General features: G+C 43.7%; 1 protein-coding gene across 8 annotated transcripts in view; it reads left to right on the forward strand.

Moving 5' to 3' along the window:
• Positions 1-26,600, forward strand: part of POC1B (POC1 centriolar protein B) — a 108,207-nt gene that overhangs the window by 52,433 nt on the left and 29,174 nt on the right. The window contains exon 11 of one of the 8 annotated variants that reach the window (XR_012156722.1): positions 33-108. The exons of the other annotated variants lie outside the window; for them this stretch is intronic. The gene's annotated coding sequence lies outside the window, so the exon portion shown is untranslated. Of the gene's footprint in view, positions 1-32; positions 109-26,600 lie in introns of those variants that run through there. 8 annotated transcript variants of the gene reach the window in all.

The raw sequence follows: 26,600 nt of genomic DNA on the forward strand, positions 1-26,600 counted from the left end.
ACAAGACTGTGTTTTGCTCCGTCTTTCCTCAGATTTTGTGTGACCATGAATGTCACTTGATCTCTCTGTCTCCATCTATAAAATGGTGGTAGTAACCCCTACATACAGGTGTGTGGTAAGAGTTATTTAATGTTTTAAAAGTGATTTGAGATCCTTGGATGAAATGCTCTATAGAGGTTGTAGTGCTGTTTAACCGTCTTTCCTCCCCAGCCAAACTGAAATCCTCACCTAACATTTGGCAAGGGCTTTTGTAATTCAAATGCTTTGATCTCATTAGCAATTTTGCTGTTGTGTTTTCAGCGTCACCGAGAAAATTTAGCTCTTTAACCTAGCTGGGGTCAAAATAATCCACTCACTTTACTGGGTATTTATTTTATAACTCTTGTAAGTAGTGTAGAGAAAATACCAAAAAAAGACCACCATAGTAACATTTAACTTCAGAAAGATTAACCATGCAAAAATAAGGAAGCTATTTAAGTGAAAATTAAAAGTTACAGTCACAAGAGTGAAACAGCAAAAAAAATTAAGTGCATCAGAAGTAGGAAGCCTGCCAAACAATCAGTGGGACCACTGTGATCATTACATTTCATTCTCTACACTTTCAGTTCTGCCATCTTCCTAGCTCAGGGGTGGCCAACCTGTGGCTCTGGAGCCACATGCAACTCTTCAGAAGTTAATATGCGGCTCCTTGCATAGGTGCTGACTCTGGGGCTGGAGCTACAGGTGCCAACTTTCCACTGCTCAACCCCATGCCCTGCTCCCACTCCGCCCCTTCCTGCCCCCTCCCCTGAGCCTGCTGCACCCTTGCTCCTCCCCCCTTCATCCCAGAGCCTCCTTTACACTGAGAAACAGCTGATCACGGTGGGCAGGAGGCACAGGGAGGGAGGGGGCTGGAGGCACAGGGAGAGAGGGCTGCCAGCAGGCAGGAAGTATTGGGGGTAGCGGGGGAGGGAGCTGATGGGGGCTGCTGATGTATTACTGTGGCTCTTTTTTTGCCATGTACATTGGTAAATTCTGGCTCCTTCTCAGGCTCAGGTTGGCCACCCCGTCCTAGCTGAACAACTCTACTTGTCCAACTTAATTGCATTCCACATTCTCAATTCCAGCTGCCTTTTTGCCACCTGTGACTCATTCCTCAAATCCTCCCCTTTTCTCTCCTCACAGGACCTCACTGATTTTTCTTCCAAGAGAAAAATGACAAAATACAATGTGACTTTCCCTTTTCTCTATCTCCTCCTACAACTCTTTCCTACTTCTTCTCTACTGTCACCCCTTCACTTGCCCTAGTCACTCCATCTCATCCCAGCTCTTGATCTCGTTTGTGCCCACTCTCATCCTCTCCCATACTCTTCTCCTTAACATCTTTCTTTTCTCTTGTATTGCCTCACAATACAAGCATGCTTTAGTCTCTCCCAACTTAACAAAAAAACAAACCAAAACAAACAAAAAACCCAAAACCTTCTCTCTCCAACTGCCCCTTCTTCTTTTCATCGGTAAGCTCACTGAACACACTATGTGAAGTTTCTTTCCTGCAATTCCATCCTAGACCCTCTCCAATCCAGCTTGTGCCCCTTTCACTCCACTGAAGACACTCTCACCAAAGTCTCCAATGGCCTCTTAGCCAGATCTCAGAACCAATATTCCATCCTCATCCTCCTTGGCCAATCAAATACCTTCAACACCATTGACCATGCTCTTCTTGAAATCTTGGCCTCCCTTGGCTTCTGTAATTGCTTCCTCTCCTGGTTTTCTTCTTCTACTTCTCTATTCGCTTCTTCAGCGTATCCTTTGGAGGAGCTTTCCCATCCCCCTCCTGACTGTCTGTGAGCATTCCGTCTTTGGTGTCCTTCACTTCTCCTTCGGCACCTTAACACATGATAATCTCATCCACAAACACAAATTTAAGTATCATCTCAATGCTGATGACTCACAAATCTACCTCTCTGCTCCAGACTTGTCTCCTTCTGTCTAAACTAAAATCTTGGCCTGTCTGTGTGACATCTCCTGGGCTGGTCTAGCCATCAGCTGAAGCTCAACATGGCTAAAACAAAGTTCCTAATCTCCCCCCCACACTCCATCTCCTACCCACAACCTCCTTTCTTGATCGCTGTGGACAACGCCACAATCTTGCCTGTCACTCAGATCTGTTACCTGGGTGTCATATTCAACTTGGACCCGTCAGTAGTCCTTACATCTAGGCTATATCTAAATCTTGCCAGTTCTTTCTGCACAGTATATTTAAGATACAGCCTTTCCTATCCATTCACACAGCTAAAACTGTCATCCAGACTTCATCATAGAATATCAGGGTTGGAAGGGACCTCAGGAGGTCATCTAGTCGAACCCCCTGCTCAAAGCAGGACCAATCCCCAATTTTTGCCCCAGATCCCTAAATGGTCCCCTCAAGGATTGAACTCATAACCCTGGGTTTAGTAGGCCAATGCTCAAACCACTGAGCTATCCCTCCCCACGAATCATCTCATGTCTCAATTATTGCAACATCCTTTTTTCCTATGGCCGTGGCAAATACAGTCTTTCCCCACTCAGCTCTGTCCAGAATTCTGCTTCAAAGATCATTTACCCAGCCTGTTTTGACCATATCACTCCCCTATTTGCCACCCTCCACTGGCTCCCCTTTTTATCACATCAAACATAAGCTGCTTGTCTTCACTTTTAAGTCTCTCATTCACTATTGAGATGTTGACTCCCACATCCAACCAGCCCATGACACTAGCCTCCATCTCCCACTTGTTCATTTTTCATAAACCTTCATGCTTTCTTTTATGCCGCCCCTCACATTTTGGGCAGCTCCACAAAGCAACCTTATTATTCTCCTTCAAAGCCATCCTTGAAATTCTCCTTTGCTGTGATGCTTCCAAGTAACGTGACAGTGGTCAGACTGCTGCTGTGTTGAAACTACTGCCTATCATGCTGAGCAATATTGTCTCATCGTTCATTTGTACTTCCCCATCTCTGTATCCATCTGTTATTTCCTGTCTTATACGTAGACTGTAAATTCTTTGAGGAGTAATTTTTTGTTTATTCTGTGTCTGTACAGCATGTAGCACAATGATTCGTGACTTGGGCTCCTTGGTGCCATGGTAATATTAATAACAAAAAACTTTAAGGTGAAGATAGGGTATTTCCACTTCTACATTGTGGTTTGCGAGGTTGCCTGGAGGGCAAAATCTACACACTCCTAAGATCTCTAGAAAAGGAGCTCAACTTCCCCCAGCCTTGAGTGCATTAATCCCTTGGAAAGCCACAGAAGGCTTCTTTCCCCAAAATCCTTATAAATTTTAGGAGATTAGTTGGGGGAGCTCTCACTAAACTTTCCCCTGGCGAGCCTAGTCCTTTGCTGTTTTGAGGGTGTTCTGTATCCCTTGCCTTAGGACGCTTGTATAAGGGCCCTGTAAATCATAGGAAACTCAATAAGGCCCCAATCTTCCAGGAAGAATGTTTCTACCTATTTTTTTGGTGGGGGTATTGCTACAAAGTGTCAAAAAATGTTAATTTTTAAAATTTTGAACTACCACCTTTTTAGGTATTCTAATTTATGAATCCCCTGTCCAATTCACCTTTCTGCTTGGTGGGAAAATTCTACCTTGAACCAAGATACATCCTACCATCTTTGAGTGATATGACTTTTTGTGTATTTTAGATGAAGGGACAGAATGAGACTTCTAATGAGAAAAGTCTCTATAACCTTAAGTATGGAGTGTCTTGCTGCCTTATTATAATTATGAAAGCATTGGGAGTTATTGAATTACATGTTGAAATAGGTCTTGGGCACTATGGACTATTGATTATTAGTTCTGTTGTCTGTTTCAGTAGAATGAGGAAGGAAAGCAATCCCTAGATGTGTCTGTGTGTTAGCTTTTCTTTGTTTTTTGTTGTTGTTCATACAAGAATAATAGGATAACTGGAATTTGCACCATTGTTAGCAAGAAGGGACTGCCAGTTCTGAATATTCCCCCCTGCAGCCAATAAATACTACAAACTGGGCGGGCCTGGGGGGGGATGGGCAGGGAACATTCAGAGGGACATGGCGGGGCCCAGGCTAGCCTCCACATGGGGCAGGGAGGGAGCACCCCCTTGTCCCAGCCGTAGCTCTGGCCCCAGCTCCAGCGCTCCCGGCCCCAACCACAGCCCGACTCCCAGCCCCGACTGCGGCTCTGCTCCCAGCCCCAGTTCCCAATCACAGTCCTGAAGGGCAGGGCGGGGCCCAGAGAAGTTCCATTATAGATGGGGGTGGAGGGTCCCAAAAAAAGTCTGGGGACCACTGAAATATTACTTTATGGACAAAATATATATAGGAAGAGAGAGTTCACTTGTGAAGACAAAGAGAATATTTCAGTAAATGTTGTGGCACCGGGGTATCCTAGTTACTAGACAACATTGCAAAACCAGTTCAGAGCCACCTCCTAACCACTTACGTAAGCAGAGATTTAGAAAAACCTACTTGAAAGAACACAATTTATAAAGATGTAAAAGTGAAAAACTAAATTTTGTACTATCTTCAAAATCAAGGTGGAAAAAGTAATTCACTTATTGTTCTCCTCAAATAATGCCAATAATTTGTAATTAATCTGCTAAATGTATAATGAATAGTAAATGTACCTCATTAAAAACACATTGATCTTTCGAATAACAACATTCTTCATTGGCAAGATATAGAATCACAGATTACAGTTCTTTAATGTGTGAGAATCTCAGACTATTTAGCCTGTTTTTGTTATAAAGGTGGCTTTTTCTCTTCTATATTATTGAAGCCCCATTCAAAACACTACTTGCCTTCTCCCTCCCCCACTCTTACTGTACAGCTTAGTATTGTCTGACAACTTAGTATTGTCTTTGTGTTCCTGAGTTACGAAAAAGTAAAAGTTGGAAAGGACTTTTGTTTTTCCTGTAGGACTGTTTCTTTCTGCCCCACCCTTTGATTTTTGCTTTTATGTTGAGGGTGTATTTATTCAATTAAGCGTGCAAAGCAATGCACGGTTAACCTCAGGTCCCATGATAAACCCGGGGTAAGTTGATGTCTCGCTAGCTGTTCTGATAGCAGCAGGAAATCACTGTGAAGGCTCTCTAGTGTTCCATCTGTTGACCTTGCTCATATAAACAAGATTTGAAGGAAGCAGAGCAGTGTGAAGTCTGAAGCAGCCATGCTGCCTGTAATACACATTTGCTGTCCTCTCCTCCATTGATAGTTATCAAAGGCATGATGTATTTGTTATTCGTACACAATATTGACTCTACAGTTAAAACTGTGTGCTAAATATTTTAAGGGGGGGATAAGAATAGTTCCGTTTTTCTTGGTGAGGAGTAGATTAATTTGAAGGGATCAAATTTTTTTTTTATTTTATTTTTTTTTGAAACAGTGTAACATTTTAAAGAAGGGATTAGAAACAAAAGTTAATGCTCAGAAATTATTATTCAGAAAGGTGAAATATTGCTAACTAGTCCATGCCCCTTTAGTAGTAGGTGTCTGGATTTCTCAATGCTAAAAGCAGAAAAGATTTTGTTTTATTTATTTTCACAGACATTAACATAGACTCCCCTTCCTCGCCCATAACCCCTCCCGAGAAAGGTACCTATCCAGAACTCTAGCAGGTTTTTTTGACACACAATTGAAATTACATTCTGGGATGTGACTACTACCAGTATAGATGAATTGTCATCCCCAGCTCTTTCCCTACCTTACTGGAAGAAGCTACCATTGATACCTCTCTTCTTGGGGCACCAGCTTTCTTCCCTACCTTCATGCAGCATCAGAATTACATGGAACAGAGGAGAACAAAGAAAATTTCCTCTAAGAAAAAGTGAGGGAAGAAGGGACCCTTCTGTTCTTCTCTCTACAGTTTTGAACAGGGATCCATACTGTTCATCAACCATCCCCTCTGCCCTGGCCTGTACAATACCCTAAATTCGTGTGCTCTTAAACTTCCCTTAGTCAGCGTATGCTACAATACTGTCTTTCTCTCTTTGGCCTCTCTTGCACATTTCCTGGGCACAAGCTCTCTTTGTTACTCCTTCAAGAAAATGGGATCCTGAAGCCCAGCTGCTCTAGTCCCCAGGACCAGTGCTGACCCACCCAGCCTCCCCAGTAGCTTAAGCACACTCATTCCCTCAGCTCCAACTGTGTGGGCACACTAGGTTTATGGTTTAACTCTTCAGGAGCATGTGATAGATGAAGCAAACAGACACAGATAGGCCTTGCAAAGGTTTCCAAGCACACTTATTCTTTTTATTTAGATAGCATAGAAGACCTACAGATCCAGAAAAATATAATAAAACCCTATACACACTTTCCTGCCTCAGTTTCCTCATCATTCTGGAGCATTTCCTTTGCTTATGTCAGAGTTCTCTGAGGAATTCTGAATCCTGCTCCTCCAAATCATGGAGTCTCTCCTTCGCCAAGTCAGCTTCCTTTTACTCTGCCTCGTTCCAGAGTTAAACAGCCCTGGCACTCCCTGTGCCCTCCTCCCAGAATAGCATGCCCCTCTCTTTCTTTCTCTTGAGTTTGTAAGTCTTACCACTAACACCTGGCTTCTTTTGTTCTGCTGCTGGGAAAATTCTACTGCTCCAAATCCTACCCCCTCTGCAGACAAACTAGGTTGTTAGTCTCTAAGGTGCCACAAGTCCTCCTTTTCTTTTTGCGGATACAGACTAACACGGCTGCCACTCTGAAACCTGTAGGTTGAGCTAGTTTCTCAACTGGAATATAGTCATTAGCCTTAACAACTGTCCATTGTCCCTGGTCTTGGAAATGCATAATACAGCCCCATGGCTGACTGCACATACAGTGAGACATGAAATTGTTGTATCATTAGATAATTTCATCAATCAGAATTCATAAATTGTACATAGACCGAATCCCCAAATTGTCACAGGTTTTGATTCTCTGGGTCTGAGCCCATCACAATTACTTGACATGTGTAGTGTACCTGATTTAAGAGGCATGCTAGTGCAATTGATAATGGATCTAAAAATTAGCTATACACAAGAGAGAAGTAATACATATGTAATAAGGGAGGAATGTGATCTTAATGGCCTTCCTTTGCACTGTTTATAATGATGATATTCTAACAGGACATATAACTACTAGTATACTAAGAAAGAATTGGGAATGTATGTTGCACTGCTGCATAATTAAGTAATACATGTCAGGGTGTTCATTAATGGTGCTTTGAGTGAATTGAAGACTGAACTTGACTTAATATCCTAGATAGTTGGAGAGGAAGATTTCCTGTGCTATTTTTAAGTATGTAGCCTGTGCTAAATAATTACATTGGTTCAGCTACAGTATTAGTTAATAAGTAAAGTAATTAATCATGTTTATAACAGTAGTGCTTAAGGGCCAACCAAAACCAAGGCCCTGTTTTGTGAAGCACTGTACAATTGCAGAAAAGTAGATTTGTACCAGATGTAGTCAAGCTCCCCTGGCTGGACACTTGCAAAACGGCTGCTGTGGGATCCAAACTCTGCATTCCATGTACCACTAGTGTTCTGGGGCTGAGCACAGTTTAGGCACTGTTCCCGGCTTTGGGCCTCTAGGAGGGCACACGAAGTGCGTGCAAACCTTTTGTCTGACACCCCCCCCCCCCTTGGCAATGGACACCCTGCGATCCCATTATCCAAAGGTTAGCCATTAGAAGAATAGCATCCAAAGTAGGGATCTCTGGACAGTCAGGGCTTATCCACGTGGAGATACAGTATGCCTCCTGCACCAGGATGTGAATGTACAGTGCTCAGGGCCAGCTCTACAGGTTTTGCCGCCCCAAGCAGTGGAAAAAAACTGCCGCTGCGGACGGCAAAAGGGAGAAGCTGCTGCCATCTTGCCGCAGCGGCTGGCGGGACAGAGGAGCTGCTGCCAAATTGCTGCCGCCGCAGAAACACTGCCTCCCCTTTCTAGCTGCCACCCCAAGCACCTGGAGCCGGCCCTGACAGTGCTATTGCCACACGCTAAGTCGCTGTGTGGTCCCAGCTACCACACGCTAACTGTGCTGTTCAAACAGCAGCAGGTCAAACCTCATGATAGAATTTGTGTGTATGGTAGTAGGGTCCACACAGTGATTTAGTGTGTGGCAGGGTAGAGCATTGCAGATTTACATCCCAGCTTGCCACACCCTAACTGACCATGTAGACAAGCCCTCAGAAAACTGTTTTACAGTTCTGACTGGACTTTCTTTGCCCTGTGTTGATTGGCAATTTGCTCCACTCCTCTCCTTCCTATTTCCCCCTTCCTCACAATTTCTTCACTTCAGCTTCACTCTGTACCTGCACCTCTTACCCTCTTCTCCCCTGTCTCTCTTCCTCCCATCTCTTTCCGTTTGTTTCCATTTAGCCAATCCCCTCCTAAGTAATCCCACCCAATGGGTGGAAAGAATCATGGAACTGACATGATGTTTGCCACCATCATCTTGTTCACTCTGCTTGTGTGTTATACTCAGTGGTGGATTAGCCACTGGGCCAACGGGGCCTGTGTCCTGGGGCCCTGGGCAATTAGGGAGGGGGGCCCTGGAAAAATGCCCCCCCCAACCTTCTCTGCCCACCCGCCACTCCTGCCAGGGAGCCAGGCCCCGACCCCATGCCCCGACAGGAGCGCTGGGGAGGGGTGGGGCAAGCCCCCGGCCCTTGACCCCATTTATCCAACAGGAACACCGGGGAGGGGCAGGTGAGACTGCAGGCAGAAGGGGTGGGGACGGGCTCCCACTTGCTCTGGCCCAGGGCCCCACAAAATCTGCCTCTAGTTATACCCTTTCCCCAATCCTGTGTCTGTCTTGTCTATTTAGATTGTAAGCTCTTTAAGATAGGGTTGGCAATGGGGCCTCATTCTTGGCTGGCCCTTAGGCAATACTATAATAAACATGGTTAGTAATGAAATTCTTAATATTTTGTTTCATGTTGTAAAACTAACTGGTTATTTTCTAGTAGTTGTGTAGGTGAGTTAGAGCTGGCAAAAAAAATTTATAAATGTTTTTTTAATGTGGCAGCAAAACACAGTGTTAAGTGAAATGGTTAAAGAAAGTTTATCAAGTCAGCCTATTCTTTTTTGTAGTTCCTTTAGTAAATCAGCACATTTCTGGGAACTGGAGGTGTAAAAGTTCCAGGTATTATTTCTGTCCCATAACTTCCTGAGATACTGTACTTGTAAGCTGTCATAGGAATGTTTTCCCTGGGCTGGGAATCTAAGCTGTTTATCCAAGTTCTCACAGCTGATTCTGAGACACGTAGAAAATGTCCGACATCTATCAACCCACACATCCAATAACAACTGGTTCCTTCCTCTTCCTGTGGAAGAGTAACATCCTCTGAGAAGAACTGTACCCTGAGGAATGCAAAAACCAGCAGCTAGTCTTTCACACAGGAAATAACTACTAAAGCACTTCCAGAAAAGCGTTTCTTTCACTTGGACTGTCAGCTTGTAATGATCTTTCTGCTGACCTAGAATATGATTTATTACTGGTCTGAATGCCATTTGTGAGTCTTAGTTCAATGGAAAATAATGAAGCTTGTGTTCACCAGTTCCATAAATCTTTAAAACCCCTCTTGTTTTGGATATAGTGGCACAAGTGAATGTAGTTGAATATTTTATTATTCAGTTAATTTAACTGAATTTAAAAATGATGAAAATGTTTGGTGGTGGTTGTGTTTATAGAGTGTGTAATTTGTGTTTTCCCCTTCCCTTAAAAGTTAATGGGTTATATTTTTTTGTCTGAAGTTGTATGCTAAGGCTTTGGCACAAACTGACACAAAACTAGGGAACAAGACATTGAGGCTGGAACAGTGCCCTTGACTTACCCTGTTATTCCTAACCATTGCGTGAGTCTGAGGTTGGTACAGGATGCTGACAACCATGTGTGCTGCAAAATTTGAATGAAATGCTTGTTTAACAAAACAAAAAATAAAAATATTTAAGATTCAAAATGAGTAATAAAGCACTTTAAAATAAAGTGTATTTCTCTTTGCAACTGATTTAAAAGCTGTTCCTCCTTTGCTTATCTGACAACTCTCAAGTCAAGGCCGTAGAATTCTGTTTATCCTATTACTGACTACACTGCTAACATCTCGTTCAGTCAAGGAATGCAGCCACCTGCTCCACTTTAAATGATGGAAGTGACTTATGTCCATGTCAGCTCCATTACAGTGGCTCTCCCTGCTGCTGTCATGTTACTCCCTATGTGGTCAATAACTAGCAATAAGCAGCATTGGAGTGCCTATTGTGTTTCTAGGCATGAGGAAAAAATACTAATTAATAGTTAAGAGCAGAAGGGACCACTGTGATTTTCCAGGCTGACCACCTGCATATCTCAGGCCAGGGAATTTCACCTAGTAATTTCTGCATGAAGCTAACATCTGCTTGAGCTAGAGCATATGTTTTTAAGCCCTGGTCTACACTAGGACTTTAGGTCGAATTTAGCAACGTTAAATCGATTTAAACCTGCACCTGTCCACACAGTGAAGCCCTTTATTTCGACTTAAAGGGCTCTTAAAATCGATTTCCTTACTCCACCCCTGACAAGTGGATTAGCGCTTAAATCGACGTTCCCAGCTCGAATTTGGGGTACTGTGGACACAATTCGATGGTATTGGCCTCCGGGAGCTATCCCAGAGTGCTCCATTCTGACCGCTCTGGACAGCACTCTCAACTCAGATGCACTGGCCAGGTAGACAGGAAAAGAACCGCAAACTTTTGAATCTCATTTCCTGTTTGGCCAGCGTGGCAAGCTGCAGGTGACCATGCAGAGCTCATCAGCACAGGTGACCATGATGGAGTCCCAGAATCGCAAAAGAGCTCCAGCATGGACCGAACGGGAGGTACGGGATCTGATCGCTGTTTGGGGAGAGGAATCCGTGCTATCAGAACTCCGTTCCAGTTTTCGAAATGCCAAAACCTTTGTGAAAATCTCCCAGGGCATGAAGGACAGAGGCCATAACAGGGACCCGAAGCAGTGCCGCGTGAAACTGAAGGAACTGAGGCAAGCCTACCAGAAAACCAGAGAGGCGAACAGCTGCTCTGGGTCAGAGCCCCAAACATGCCGCTTCTATGGTGAGCTGCATGCCATTTTAGGGGGTTCAGCCACCACTACCCCAGCCGTGTTGTTTGACTCCTTCGATGGAGGCAATACGGAAGCAGGTTTTGGGGACGAAGAAGATGAGGAGGAGGAGGAGGTTGTAGATAGCTCACAGCAAGCAAGCGGAGAAACCGGTTTTCCCGACAGCCAGGAACTGTTTCTCACCCTAGACCTGGAGCCAGTACCCCCCGAACCCACCCAAGGCTGCCTCCTGGACCCAGCAGGCGGAGAAGGGACCTCTGGTGAGTGTACCTTTTAAAATGCTATACATGGTTTAAAAGCAAGCATGTGAAAGAATTACTTTGCCCTGGCATTTGCGGTTCTCCTAGTTGTAGTCCTAAAGCCTTTGCAAAAGGTTTCTGGGGAGGGCAGCCTTATTTCGTCCTTCATGGTAGGACACTTTACCACTCCAGGCCAGTAACACGTACTCGGGAATCACTGTAGAACAAAGCACTGCAGTGTATGTTTGCTGGCATTCAACCAAAATCCGTTCTTTATCTCTCTGTGTTATCCTCAGGAGAGTGAGATATAATTCATGGTCACCTGGTTGAAATAGGGTGCTTTTCTTCAGGGACACTCAGAGGAGCCCATTCCTGCTGTGCTGTTTGCCTGTGGCTGAACAGAAATGTTCGCCGCTGTTAGCCACAGGGAGGGGGGAAGGTTGAGGGGGTAGTCACGCGGTGGGAGGAGGCAAAATGCGACCTTGTAACGAAAGCACATGTGCTATGTATGTAATGTTAACAGCAAGGTTTACCCTGAAAGAGTGTAGCGACTGTTTTATAAAATGTGTCTTTTTAAATACCGCTGTCCCTTTTTTTTTCTCCACCAGCTGCATGTGTTTCAATGATCACAGGATCTTCTCCTTCCCAGAGGCTAGTGAAGCTTAGAAAGAAAAAAAAACGCACTCGCGATGAAATGTTCTCCGAGCTCATGCTGTCCTCCCACACTGACAGAGCACAGACGAATGCGTGGAGGCAAATAATGTCAGAGTGCAGGAAAGCACAAAATGACCGGGAGGAGAGGTGGCGGGCTGAAGAGAGTAAGTGGCGGGCTGAAGAGAGTAAGTGGCGGGCTGAAGACAGGGCTGAAGCTCAAATGTGGCGGCAGCGTGATGAGAGGAGGCAGGATTCAATGCTGAGGCTGCTGCAGGACCAAACCAGAATGCTCCAGTGTATGGTTGAGCTGCAGCAAAGGCAGCTGGAGCACAGACTGCCACTGCTGCCCCTCTGTAACCAACCGCCCTCCTCCCCAAGTTCCATAGCCTCCACACCCAGACGCCCAAGAACGCGGTGGGGGGGCCTCCGGCCAACCAGCCACTCCCCCACAGAGGATTGCCCAAAAAAAAGAAGGCTGTCATTCAATAAATTTTAAAGTTGTAAACTTTTAAAGTGCTGTGCTTAAAGTGCTGTGTGGCATTTTCCTTCCCTCCTCCACCACCCCTCCTGGGATACCTTGGTAGTCATCTCCCTATTTGTGTGATGAATGAATAACGAATGTATGACTGTGAAGCAGCAATGACTTTATTGGCTCTGCAAGCGGTGATTAAAGGGAGGAGGGGAGGGTGGTTAGCTTACAGGGAAGTAGAGTGAACCAAGGGGCGGGGGGTTTCATCAAGGAGAAACAAACAGAACTTTCACAGCGTAGCCTGGCCAGTCATGAAACTGGTTTTCAAAGCTTCTCTGATGCGTACCGCGCCCTCCTGTGCTCTTCTAACCGCCCTGGTGTCTGGCTGCGCGTAACCAGCAGCCAGGCGATTTGCCTCAGCCTCCCACCCCGCCATAAACGTCTCCCCCTTACTCTCACAGATATTGTGGAGCACACAGCAAGCAGTAATAACAGTGGTAATATTGGTTTCGCTGAGGTCTAAGCGAGTCAGTAAACTGCGCCAGCGCGCCTTTAAACGTCCAAATGCACATTCTACCACCATTCTGCACTTGCTCAGCCTGTAGTTGAACAGCTCCTGACTACTGTCCAGGCTGCCTGTGTACGGCTTCATGAGCCATGGCATTAAGGGGTAGGCTGGGTCCCCAAGGATACATATAGGCATTTCAACATCCCCAACAGTTATTTTCTGGTCTGGGAATAAAGTCCCTTCCTGCAGCTTGTGAAACAGACCAGAGTTCCTGAAGATGCGAGCGTCATGCACCTTTCCCGGCCGTACCACGTTGATGTTGGTGAAACGTCCCTTGTGATCCACCAGAGCTTGCAGCACTATCGAAAAGTACCCCTTGCGGTTTATGTACTCGGCGGCTTGGTGCTCCGGTGCCAAGATAGGGATATGGGTTCCGTCTATAGCCCCACCACAGTTAGGGAATCCCATTGCAGCAAAGCCATCCACTATGACCTGCACATTTCCCAGGGTCACTACCCTTGATATCAGCAGATCTTTGATTGCGTGGGCTACTTGCATCACAGCAGCCCCCACAGTAGATTTGCCCACTCCAAATTGATTCCCAACTGACCGGTAGCTGTCTGGCGTTGCAAGCTTCCACAGGGCTATCGCCACTCGCTTCTCAACTGTGAGGGCTGCTCTCATCCTGGTATTCATGCGCTTCAGGGCAGGGGAAAGCAAGTCACAAAGTTCCATGAAAGTGCCCTTACGCATGCGAAAGTTTCGCAGCCACTGGGAATCGTCCCAGACCCGCAACACTATGCGGTCCCACCAGTCTGTGCTTGTTTCCCGAGCCCAGAATCGGCGTTCCACAGCATGAACCTGCCCCATTAGCACCATGATGCATGCATTGGCAGGGTCCATGCTTTCAGAGAAATCTGTGTCCATGTCCTGATCACTCACGGGACCGCGCTGACGTCGCCTCCTCGCCCGGCATCGCGTTGCCATGTTCTGGTGCTGCATATACTGCTGGATAATGCGTGTGGTAGTTGATGTGCTCCTAATTGCCAAAATGAGCTCAGCGGCCTCCATGCTCGCCTTGGTATGGCGTCCGCACAGAAAAAAGGCGCGGAACGATTGTCTGCCGTTGCTCTGACGGACGGAGGGGCGACTGACGACACGGCTTACAGGGTTGGCTTCAGGGAGCTAAAATCAACAAAGGGTGTGCCTGTACATCAAGGAGTATTTCAGGCAGGACTGCACGGAGGGTTCCAATAAGAAATGGTGCACCAAAGTTATCGTTGTTATTGGAACAAGGAGGTTAGCCTGGCCTCTGATTGATACATGGCTAGATTTACCTCGCTGCGCCTTCTCTGTGAGTGACTGCAGTGTGATCTAGACAGGGGAGGAGGAAAATGAGTACAAAACAAATCTGGTCTATTTCTTGTTCTGACCCACTCCATCTATCCTTTACATCTTTGGCTGGCAGCAGACGGTGCAGAAGGACTGCATGCCATCCACATCTCATGGCTGCTTGGCAGAAGATGGTACAGTACGACTGCTAGCCATCTTCATCTCTTGCCTGCCTGGCATAAGATGGTACAATACGACTACTAGCAATCCTCATCTCTTGCCTGCCTGGCAGAAGATGGTACAGTACAACTGCTAGCAGTCCGTATCGCCTGCCCGCTCACCATAAGACGGTTCAATAGGACTGCAGGACTAAAGAGAATGACCTGGTCAAGTCACTCCATATTTAGTCCCTGCGCCCATGTCTGCCCAGGCGCTCCCAGCCGACGTGGCCAGGAGCACCTCGGACACGACGAGGACGACTACCAGTCGTATTGCACCGTCTGCTGCCAGAAGGCAATGGGTTGCTGCTACTGTGCAGCAAAGCCGTACCGCGTCTGCCAGCACCCAGGAGACATAGGGTGACGGTTACCTGAGCTGGCTCCATGCTTGCTGTGGTATGGTGTCTGCACAGGTAACTCATGAAAAAAGGCGCGAAACGATTGTCTGCCCTTGCTTTCACGGAGGGAGGGAGGGAGGGAACGGGGGCCTGACGACACGTACCCAGAACCACCCGCGACAATGTTTTAGCCCCATCAGAGTGCTCCATTGTGAGTGCTCTGGACAGCACTCTCAGATGCCCGATTGTTTGCCATTGCTCTGACGCTGGGAGGGGCGCTTACAGGGTTGGCTTCAGGGAGCTAAAATCAACAAAGGGGGTGGCTTTACATCAAGGAGTATTTCAGGCAGGACTGCACGGAGGGTTCCAATAAGAAATGGTGCACCTAAGTTATCGTTGTTATTGGAACAAGGAGGTTAGCCTGGCCTCTGATTGATACATGGCTAGATTTACCTCGCTGCACCTTCTCTGTAAGTGACTGCAGTGTGATCTAGAAGAATGAGTCCCCTAGACAGGGGAGGGGGGGAAGCAAATCTGGTCTATTTCTTGTTTTGATCCACTCCATCTATCTTTTACATCTTTGGCTGGCAGCAGACGGTGCAGAAGGACTGCATGCCATCCACATCTCATGGCTGCTCGGCAGAAGATGGTACAGTACGACTGCTAGCAGTCCGTATCGCCTGCCCGCTCACCATAAGACGGTTCAATAGGACTGACTGCAGGACTAAAGAGAATGACCTGCTCAAGTCACTCCAAATTTAGTCCCTGCGCCCATGTCTGCCCAGGCGCTCCTGATCGACCTCACAGAGGCGACCAGGAGCACCTCAGACATGACGATGACGGCTACCAGGCGTACTGTACCGTCTGCTGCCACAAGGCAAGGGGTTGCTGCTACTGTGTAGCAATGCCGTACCGCGTCTGCCAGCATCCAGGAGACATAGGGTGACGGTTACCTGAGCGGGCTCCATGCTTGCCGTGGTATGGCGTCTGCACAGGTAACTCAGGAAAAAAGGCGCGAAATGATTGTCTGCCCTTGCTTTCACGGGGGGAGGGAGGGTGGGAACGGGGGCCTGACGATATGTACCCAGAACCACCCGCAACAATGTTTTAGCCCCATCAGGCATTGGGATATCAACCCAGAATTCCAATGGGCAGCGGAGACTGCGGGAACTGTGGGATAGCTACCCACAGTGCAACGCTCCGGAAGTCGACGCTTGCCTCGGTACTGTGGAAGCGCTCCGCCGAGTTAATGCACTTAATGCACTTAGAGCATTTTCTGTGGGGACACACACACTCGAATATATAAAACCGATTTCAAAAAAACCGACTTCTATAAATTCGACCTAATTTCGTAGTGTAGACATACCCTAAGAAAGATCTCCAATCTTGACTTAGATTTCAAGTGATGGAGAATCCCTTGTTATGCTTTTATCTGTTACTATCAGAAAACGTCTCCTGTTTTAGGTGTTTATGAATCCAGACCACATGAGCTCTTTTAACCTTCTCTTCAATAAACTAAACAGTGTTTTAAGACTCTCAGGGTATGTCTACACTATGAAATTAGGTCGAATTTATAGAAGTCAGTTTTTTAGAAATGGGTTTTATATATTCGAGTGTGTGTGTCCCCACAGAAAATGCTCTAAGTGCATTAACTCGGCAGAGTGTTTCCACAGTACCAAGGCTAGAGTCGACTTCCGGAGTGTTGCACTGTGGGTAGCTATCCCACAGTTCCTGCAGTCTCCGCTGCCCATTGGAATTCTGGGTTGAGATCCCAATGCCTTATGGAGCTAAAACATTGTCGCGGGTGGTTCTGGGTACATATCGTCAGGCCCCCGTTCCCTCCCTCCCTCCGTGAAAGCAAGGGCAGACAATCTTTTTGCGCCTTTTTTCCTGAGTTACCTGTGCTGACGCCATACCATCGCAAGCATGGAGACTGCTCAGCTCACTGTCACCGTATGTCTCCTGGGTGCTGGCAGACGCGGTACTGCATTGCTACACAGCAGCAGCAACGCATTGCCTTGTGGCAACAGACGGTGCAATAGGACTGGTAGGCATCATCGTCATGTCCGAGGTGCTCCTGGTCGCCTGTGTGAGGTCGATCAGGAGTGCCTGGGCAGACATGGGCGCAGGGACTAAATTTGGAGTGACTTGATCAAGTCATTTTCTTTAGTCCTGCAGTCAGTCCTATTGAACCATCTTATGGTGAGCAGGCAGGTAATACGGATTGCTAGCAGTCCTATTGCATCATCTTCTGCCGGGCAGGCAAGAGATGAGGATGGCTAGCAGTCCTATTGTAACATCTTCTGCCGAGCAGCCATGAGATGTGGATGGCATGCAGTCCTTCTGCACCGTCTGCTGCCTGCCAAAGATGTAAAAGATAAATGGAGTGTATCAAAACAAGAAATAGACCAGATTTGTTTTGTACTCATTTGCACACACACCCCTCCCCCCGTCTAAGGGACTCATTCCTCTAGGTCACACTGCAGTCACTCACAGAGAAGGTGCAGCGATGTATCTATCATCTAGCCATGTATCAATCAGAGGCCAGACTAACCTCCTTGTTCCAATAAGAACAATAACTTAGGTGCACCATTTCTTATTGGAACCCTCCATGAAGTCCTGCCTGAAATACTCCTTGATGTAAAGCCACCCCCTTTGTTGATTTTAGCTCCCTGTAAGCCAACCCTGTAAGCCGTGTCGTCAGTCGCCTCTCCCTGCGTCAGAGCAACGGCAAACAATCGTGCATCTGAGTTGAGAGTGCTGTCCAGAGGAGTCACAATGGAGCACTCTGGGATAGCTCCCGGAAGCCAGTACCGTCGAATTGTGTCCACAGTACCCCAAATTCGACCCAGCAAGGCTGATTTAAGCGCTAATCCACTTGTCAGGGGTGGAGTAAGGAAATCGATTTTAAGAGCCCTTTAAGTCGAAATAAAGGGTTTCATCGTGTGGACAGGTGCAGATTTACATCGATTTAATGCTGCTAAATTCGACCTAAAGTCCTAGCGTAGACCAGCGCTCACTATAAGTTTTCCAGATCTTGAATCATTCTTGTAGCTCTCTTTCTGAACCTCTGTTGGTTTTTCCACATCCTTTTTGAAGTGTGGACACCAGAACTGGACAAAGTAATCAGACAGTGGTCTTACCAATGCAGTAATACATATGTAATACCAACTTCGTCCTCCTACTTGATATTCCCCTACTTATTATACAACCAATGATTACATTTGCACTCTCAGCTGTTATATCACACTGCAAACTCTTGTTCAGTTGGTTATATATCATAACACCTTAGTTATTTTTAGTGTCACTGCTTTCCAAGGTAGACCCACTCCCACATTCTGCCAGTTTGATCTAGGTTACTTGTTCCTAGACCATGTGTCCTTGTATTTGGCTATATTAAAATTCATGGTGTTTGAATGAGCCGTGGTTACCAAGTGACCCAGATTACTCTGTAGAGTTGACCTGTCTTTATTATTTACTATTCCACCAATCTTTGTGATCTGCAAACTTTTTCAAAAATTATTTTATGTTTTCTTCTCGATTATTGATAAAGATATTGACTACCAGTGGGTCAATAACAGATTCTATTGAAATTACTAGAAACACCACCATTTGTTGATGATTATCCATTTACTTTTGAAGATTCATCAACTAAACAATTTTTAACCTATTTAATGTCCTACACTGACTTTCTATAGTGCTAATTTTAATCAGAATATTGTGCAGTATGAAATCAAATGTATTACAGAAGTCTAAGTATATTTTGTCAACACGTTTCCTTTTTTTCAACCAAGATTACAGTCTAATCGAAAAAGGTTATTAAGTTTGTTTGACAAGATCTATTTTTCATTAAAGCTCCCTGATTGGCATTAATTATGCTACCATTCTTCACTGATTGCATTCCATACTAGCTGTTCACTGGTTTTTTTGCCTGACATCACTGTCAAGCTATCCTACCTAAAGTTTCACAGGTCATTCTGTTTGCCATTTATAAATATTGATGCACTAGCTTTGGAGAAATTCCAGAGGACTGGAAACAGTGTTCCAAGATATATTAAAAAATTAACAGTGGTTCACAGGTTCAATTTCTATTCAGATTTTGGGGTGCAAGTTATCTAGTTCCCCAGAATTAAAAATGTTTAAACACAGATGCTGTTTAATACACTTCTTAGTTATTGTTGGAATAGAAATTATTTCTTTACCACTGTAAGATATGAATATACATCCATCTTTCAAAATAAAGAACAAAAATACTTATTAAACACACACTTTTTGTGAATCATTATTAACAATCTTAACACTGCCATACTATAAATCTACTGCTTTGTTTTGTTTTTGTTCTTGGCGTATTTAAGAAAAATCCTTATTGTCCTTTGCCCTAATAGCCTTAGACCTGTTCCTTGATACCTTTAGCTTCCCATATCAAATGTCTACATTTTATAGCTTCTGATTTACAATGATTGGTGTCAACTCCCCTTTGTTTATATTTATAACATATTATTGCTTTACAATATCTATGAAGACACTAGACTCCCAGCCAGCAGTGTGGCACTTTGAGCTGTTGATCTGAGATTATAGTGCCAACTGCTGAGCACTGCAGGTTTTCTTTTTATTATCATTTTAACAATGCTTTTAAAAACATTGTATTCTGTAACATACTGTATGGGTTTATCTGATCCCATCTCCTGACCAGTAGAGAGTGTTTTATCTCCGGACTCTGATTGGAGAGGGTGTGTGTATCTCTCCATGCCCCCAAAGAGGGGAGGAGAAGCTTGGAATTACACTGTCCTTCATGACAGGAGTTAAGCAGCCAATTACCAAACCTGTGTGGGGTACTGTGAAAGCAGGAGGGAGAGCACCCGTCACCCTGCTACTCTGTTGTTAGATGCAGGCTTTGTGTTTTAGTGATATCAACAACTGTTGCAGGAGATGCAAAAACAAAAAGCAAACACCCACACCACTCTTGGGGCTTGTCTGCCCTGCAAAATTAACACAACTGTTACTCCTAACTTCTACACACAAAACCGCTTAATGCAGGACCTGTGGTGCTATTAATTTGATTTGGTCAGCCCAAAAGGGGGTATAGGCTAAAACTTAAGTGAGCACAACTTGTCAGCTACTAACACAAGCATTCTAATGTAGATGCAGGTTAGTGCCACTCACGTGCTGCAAGCCCTCTAATGCCATCCCACAATTTCCACAATGGGAGTGGGCAGGTGGAGACAAGGCATGAAGAAATCTTGTTTACAGTGCCCAAAAAGACAGACCAGTTTCCCCATAATCCACTGGGAAAGAATTCAAAAGCAGCTTAGCTTACTGCAGTGCTAAGAGCCAGAGGATCTGCACCACAAACAAGTGAATACCATCTCAATGTGGACACAATAATGTGAGTGTTGTTTCACAGTGTGGTTGCTCTCTCTTGAGGTAGACTAACTCAAGAGCAGTAGATAACTCAAGTTAATTCTTGAGTGAAGATTTACATTCAAGGTATGTCTACACTGTGTTAAAACATCCACAGCACTGAATCTCACAGCCTGGGCCAATTGACTTGATCTTGCAAGACTTGGGCTGCAGAGCTATGAAATTGTAGTGTAGGCATTCAAGCTTAGGCCTTAGAGTCTGTGCTCCAGCCCAGGCCCAAATGTCTGCAACTGCAATTTCATAGCCTCAGAGCCCAAGTCTTGCAAGCTTGAGACAGCTTATGGGAGCCAGCCGTGGCCGTGCTGCCAGTCTTCTAATGCACCGTAGATGCACCATAAAGGCCTGAACTTAGAAGGAAAAAAGCTGTCAATTTCCCTTCAATCTAAATAAAGATGTTAAAAGTAGTCTGTTCGTGTTCTGGGATCTCAAACAGAGGGGAGTTGCATTTGATGGTAATGGGGGTGAGATGGAAGTGCTTGCAGGGAGAATCAGAAATGAACTGGGTAGGGGAATGGGTAGGTTGAATGATTCAATGGCCATTGTAGTCTCCCCTGGATGTTTCTATTCTGGCATTTAGCTGTGATGATTGCATCCTTTGACTGGCCACCTTCAGGTGGCTGTGAAGGTGGAACAATGCTGACATTTACAGGGGTTATGGGATGGTGTTTTTGGTTATGAGGACTTTGGCTGCTCAGTTAACTTGGGAGTGGACCGGTGGAGATAAGGCATGAAGAAATCTTGTTTACAGTTTAAACCAGAACCTAGATGCTTATTTTCAGCTCCGGATATTTCACCGCTAGGTAAGTCTCAACTTATATCAGGCACCTACAGTTCTAAACTTTTAAATAAATCGTAATACATTTGCAATTACAGCAATTAAATAGGTAGTCAAATCTTGTATTTCAGTATGTAAACTGATTATCTATGGGGATCAGAAAGTAGTTCTCTCTCTCTGTACAAAATTAGAAAAGTACAATTTATAATTTTCACATTCTCTTGAAGAAACAGGTTTTGCCTGCTGTTAGAGGCTGAATATCAGGCTAGATGGGCTGATCCAGTATAGCAGGCTCTCTTCCCACATTGCTAAGTAAAAACAAAACATTTTTCATGATGTCACTGTAGCGTTTGGTGATTTTTTTTAAGTAAACATCTGATGCCATGCAATACGTGTATGATAATTAAAAATTGATAGCCTGATTAAATATTCAAATTGGTCCTGTTTGTAAATCTGGTCAGCATTCAACAAATGAAAAGTAGTAATAAATGGGGGGTAGTATAATGTTCCTGTTAATGCATGTCTTTCCTCTGCCACAGTTGATCTTAATGTTTCTCTTAGTTATTCCCCTAGTATGTGATGTATAATGTACTATTAATATAATTAATTTAGTAAAGCAATTAAATGGCATCTTTAATTGCTCCTTGACATATTGATCTCATATTGAGCTTTAAAATGTCTTTTAAATATAATTGAGCCCCTAATCCTGCATTCTAATCAGCACAGGTAGACCCTTGTGCCTGTGTAGAGACCGTTCATATTTATGGTACTGCCACATGGGTGGGCCCTTATGCTTGCACAAACAAATGGCAGGATCTAGACCAATGTTTGTACCAACAATATCTTGTGTGTAAACAAGCTGTGCATTTAATCTGATCTCTGTAGATGGTCTCTGCGTATGTCTCATTGCTTTAAAAGGGGTTAGTGCATTTTACTTTGTCTAATGTAGGGAAGCATGTAGATTGGATATAGCATTATAGTCTGCACCTGCCTTAAAAAATAGTTAAAATCAGCAGCCCAGACTTAAAATTCTTGTGTCTTTCATGCTGCAGCTGCTGCTTTTTGCATTAATTCAAAAACAATGCACTCCAAGGTTAATGTGCTTTTCTTGTGAATAATATCCTTGCACTTACATAGTTTGTAAGTTCATAGTTCATCAGAGGCTCTTGTACTGATAAAAAGGTGGGTGAGCATTATCCTATTTTACAGATGCTTTATCCTACAACTCATTGAAATCTGTGGCAAAATTCCCATTAGAAATAGAATCCAAGTTTCAGGACTCCATTTATCCTGTTCTAACCATGAGAGCACAATTTTCTAGACCAAATCTCCAGTTGTTTATTATTGTATAGCAATACAAGAAACTCATATTGTGGGTACCTCATATTTGAGTTTTGTACATACTTCGACTTTCTATCCTAGTCTTGGTATGTACCTGTATTTGTGTTTCAGGTGCTAATGTAACTTAATCATATTAAAAGGAAGTTCATTTAAACTGGAAAAAATGATTTATGTTAGATCTGAAATTTTGTGTCAGGGCTTGGACATGGCATTTTTAGAGGGATACACCAATTTGTGCAGATCTAGCTAATAAAAATGGACACCGAGTAATATAAGTCTTGACAGTTCCTATCTGGAGGTCACTGATGTGAATATAACATTGCATGCCACTGTATTGTGGAGCAACAGAAGAGTGAACAAGGTTTAAGCAATGTTTGTGAATATAGTAGTGGATAAACTTCACTTTGTTTTTTATTTTGAGCACAAAGGGAATGCTAATCTCTACCAATACTGTATTTTTCTGTGTAGTTGTGTGTTTACCTAAACCCTAACCTCCAAATGTTGTTAATTGTCCAGTGATATATTTATTATTTTTAAATCTGCTATTTGGTGATGCTGCCATTTTGTGTAAAAGATCTGCAGCAATGTTTGGGGAGTGAATTTGCCTGGGTAAGTAGTATGAATAAAACACATCCATAATATTGCATTCGATATAGTATCTTAGTACTCAATGTTCCTATTTTCTTTATACTTTTATACACACACACTCTGCACAGTACATAGTGTTATGCCATTTACATTATGGGGTAATAAGGTTTAAATTTTTCACTTAACTACAATATTGCCACACAGTTAAAATTATGCACACCATTAAATTGATATGCTACATTTACATGCATTCAATGATGTGGAATGTACACTGAATATATAGTGTATTTCTAAATACTAATAAATCCACAGTGAACCTGTTCTTTACTCTTTTTTTTTTTAAGTTGTGGCACTAAATTACCACATAATTACCATGTTGGTGAATGATAGAATGGGAGTGTCTGTGCTGGTTATAATAACTTTTTTTATAAATCTGCAGCATCCCTGCTATGCCTATTTGTAGCATCCCATTTGTATCTATTATGTGGAATATTACCACATACGGGAATGGAAACTCCACTCGTTTCAACACGTGAACTTTCCTTTTTATGCTTACATTGCAGTTGAAGCCTATGTTTCAATTCACTAAAATTGTGGCGTTCTGGGGATCTGCTAGGACCACTATCCTGTTCTATCAACTGAATTCTTGCCTTTCTGCAGCTATATGACAGCATGGCTCCTGCAGGAGCCCTGGGGCAGGACTTCCTCTAACTTTGTCGCCATGTTGCAGAGAGAAGGGGAACCTTGTGCATGATTTTTTCCCTTTGGGTTTGGAGGGAGGAGATCACACTGCAGCCAGTCCGACCATCTCACAACATCAGTGGCAGGTTTGAATCCCTCTGGAGTTTCCATACTTGGCTTCTACAAGATCTCAGAAAAGGGGCACCATTTAATGGACCCATTTCTTTCCTAACCCATCCCACCCGTTTCCTTGGCCCACGTCTGCATATTTTGGTTTTCCTCCAGTACCACTTATGGAGAAAAGCACAAAGCCTTAAACATTTTAGCAGTATGCATTTGTACTTATTTTGAGGGTAGTTCTCCAGTATTATTCTTTAGTTTAACAGAACTAATTAAGGTTACGTTCACTAAATAGCTGTGACCATTGTGTCTTTTACTTAGACCATAATCCCTATTAACTAACTTTTTTCCCTCTTAGGCCAAAAACATGCACACTCTGACTTCTTTTTAATTCACAAAATTGAAAAGAATTATTCTCAATTTACCAAGAAAAATATGTGAATGTCAGATGTTGGCAGTTAGAAAATAAACCAGCCCACTCAGTGATACGTTTTCCTACATAGAAAGGTGTGGGGTACAAGCAGCATTTTATAATTACTTCTAGATGGGCAATAAAATTCCATATTTTTATAGTTGCTTATATGATTATATGTGCAAGATAATTTGAATATTAAAACTAACTTGAATATTAAAAGTAACAGATGGTTTCTAACGCTTAGTCTCTAATATTATTTCCCTAATGTTGTCACATCAGCGAGGCAGAAACTTCCTAACCATACCAATAGTGGCATTAGTTAGTATGTAAATTTGATCTTCAAACTCCAGTAGCCAACAAGTTCCCTGAACAATTGCTCACATTTGTTGTCTTGTCACAGTTGTGATTTGAATTGCATCTTGGTGCTCTTTCATGGGCTGCTGGAACCTTGACCCTTCTCCTGGTACCTAGGTATCTGTTTCAATTTGGGGTTTTGTTTTTTCTTGAAGTTGCAACAATAGCAGCCCAAAAAGCTCTAGTCAGCTATAAAACATAGTTCTTTACAGCAACCTTGAAAAATTACATCCAAAGTATTACCAGTGAATTCTCTGGTCTTAGTGCAACCAAACAGAACTTGTCTCTCTATACCTACCAAGCTTGTGTACCACCATGTTTAACACTTTAATTGTTGCTGGACAATGTACATGTTTTGATTGAACTTCTAATAGAATACTAATGACAATAAATGAGATGTCAAAAATATACCAGGTATGTCAGACCACCTTACAGAAACGTTTCTTGAACATTTAGGATGAGATTCTCCAAAACTTTCAGCAATGGCTTAACTCTTCTTCCACTGGCTACAGTAGAAGCAAGGTTAGGCCATTGCTGAGCACTTCTGAAAATCCCATCCTTGTGTTCTACTAGGCTGCATCGAGTATTACATTTATCCATACAAATTAGAGAACATGTCCCAAATGGTCTATGCATTACTAAAACTCCCCAATGAAATGGATTAACATGACCTTTTTCTTCTTACTCCAATTATTGAATAAAAAATTAAGAAAAATAGCATATACATATAGTTTTTCAAAATAAATTTTCATACATGTTTTCACTTCAAATGTTTTCTCGGACAAGTATTGTTAGAGCACTTTTTAACCTTTTGAAACCTTACTTCATCTGCCATTTTAAATGTAATGTAATGTTTATTAATAAAACTTGAGTCAGGTCACTGAAGTGCTGTCACCATTACATAGTACTATTTCTCATTTTCCTGGCTTGCAGTCAGGGGTTTAGATGGCAAGCTGTGAAATACTATTTTTCTGGCACTAGCATCTGGCTCTTTGGCTGACTCCTCAATCAGTTGTGCTGGCAGCATTGGAGTTGTCTCTGGGTCTCTTATGTGGCTGTGTTGCAGATGGGTTTCTTGTGCTTCTAACTCCATGACATGTTCTTAAAAATGATTTGACTTGGAGGGATTTGCTTTTCTCAACAAAAGTCGAGCTACATATCTGATGGTGTTGTAGATAGCTTCCTGTTGTTAAATTCTCCCTCCCCCATCTTAAGGGGAGAGTAAACGCGAAACTGATAGCTCTTTTACAATCTCAGATCTGCCAGTGAAGCATGTATGGGGGGCGGGGGAAATCTCTCTCTCAATGGAAAGTTAGGAACTGGGATGCCAGGTTCCCTCCTGACAGCAGCTAAAAATGAATTCTAGAAACATAATATCAGTGAATTTATTTTTATATATAGTTATCTGTTGTATGGCATGGAACCAGAGTATCTGAACACCTCACAAACATTCATTAATTTATCCTCACAAAACTCTTGTGTTGGGAGAGAATTATCTTTGTTATACACATGAGGAACTAATTTACTAGTGACTCTTGTTTGCTGCCTGCTCATGCAGGGATCCAAGGAGCCATCTTATTCCCCCTGCACTTGCTACCCATATCACAAGTAGCAGCATTCTTCCTCCTATACTGAAGAATGAGCAGGCATAGGTGAACCTTAGCTCCCTGCCTTCCTTCCACGCCCATGTACTGGCCAATGCAGTGTAAATTGTGACTCCAAGTCACTCCTGGTCTGCTCCTGAGCTAGTGCAACTATGCCCTACCCCTTACTCAGGGCAGACTGTAAAACTACAGTCTAGCATAGTGCAATTGTAGATAGTCACATTCACATGGGAAGTGTCTAGTATATCAGGAAGAGAACAGTTCTGAATCCCAGTCCAGTGCCTTACCCAAAATACCATTTTGTGTGTGTGTGTGTGTGCATGGGCACACGCACATCTACATGATCAGAAACACCAAATCTACAGAAGCCACATTGTAGGAAGTCTTCCTAAATGTAGTTGTGGCTCTAATTGGGCTTTGTGTTCTAGAAGAGGTTGTTGTTTGGGGTTTTTTTTGTAAGAGAAAATAGTTAAATTAATAGGAATC

The sequence above is a fragment of the Lepidochelys kempii genome, chromosome 1 (assembly GCF_965140285.1).
Source record: "Lepidochelys kempii isolate rLepKem1 chromosome 1, rLepKem1.hap1, whole genome shotgun sequence".
Lineage (NCBI taxonomy): Eukaryota > Metazoa > Chordata > Testudines > Cheloniidae > Lepidochelys > Lepidochelys kempii.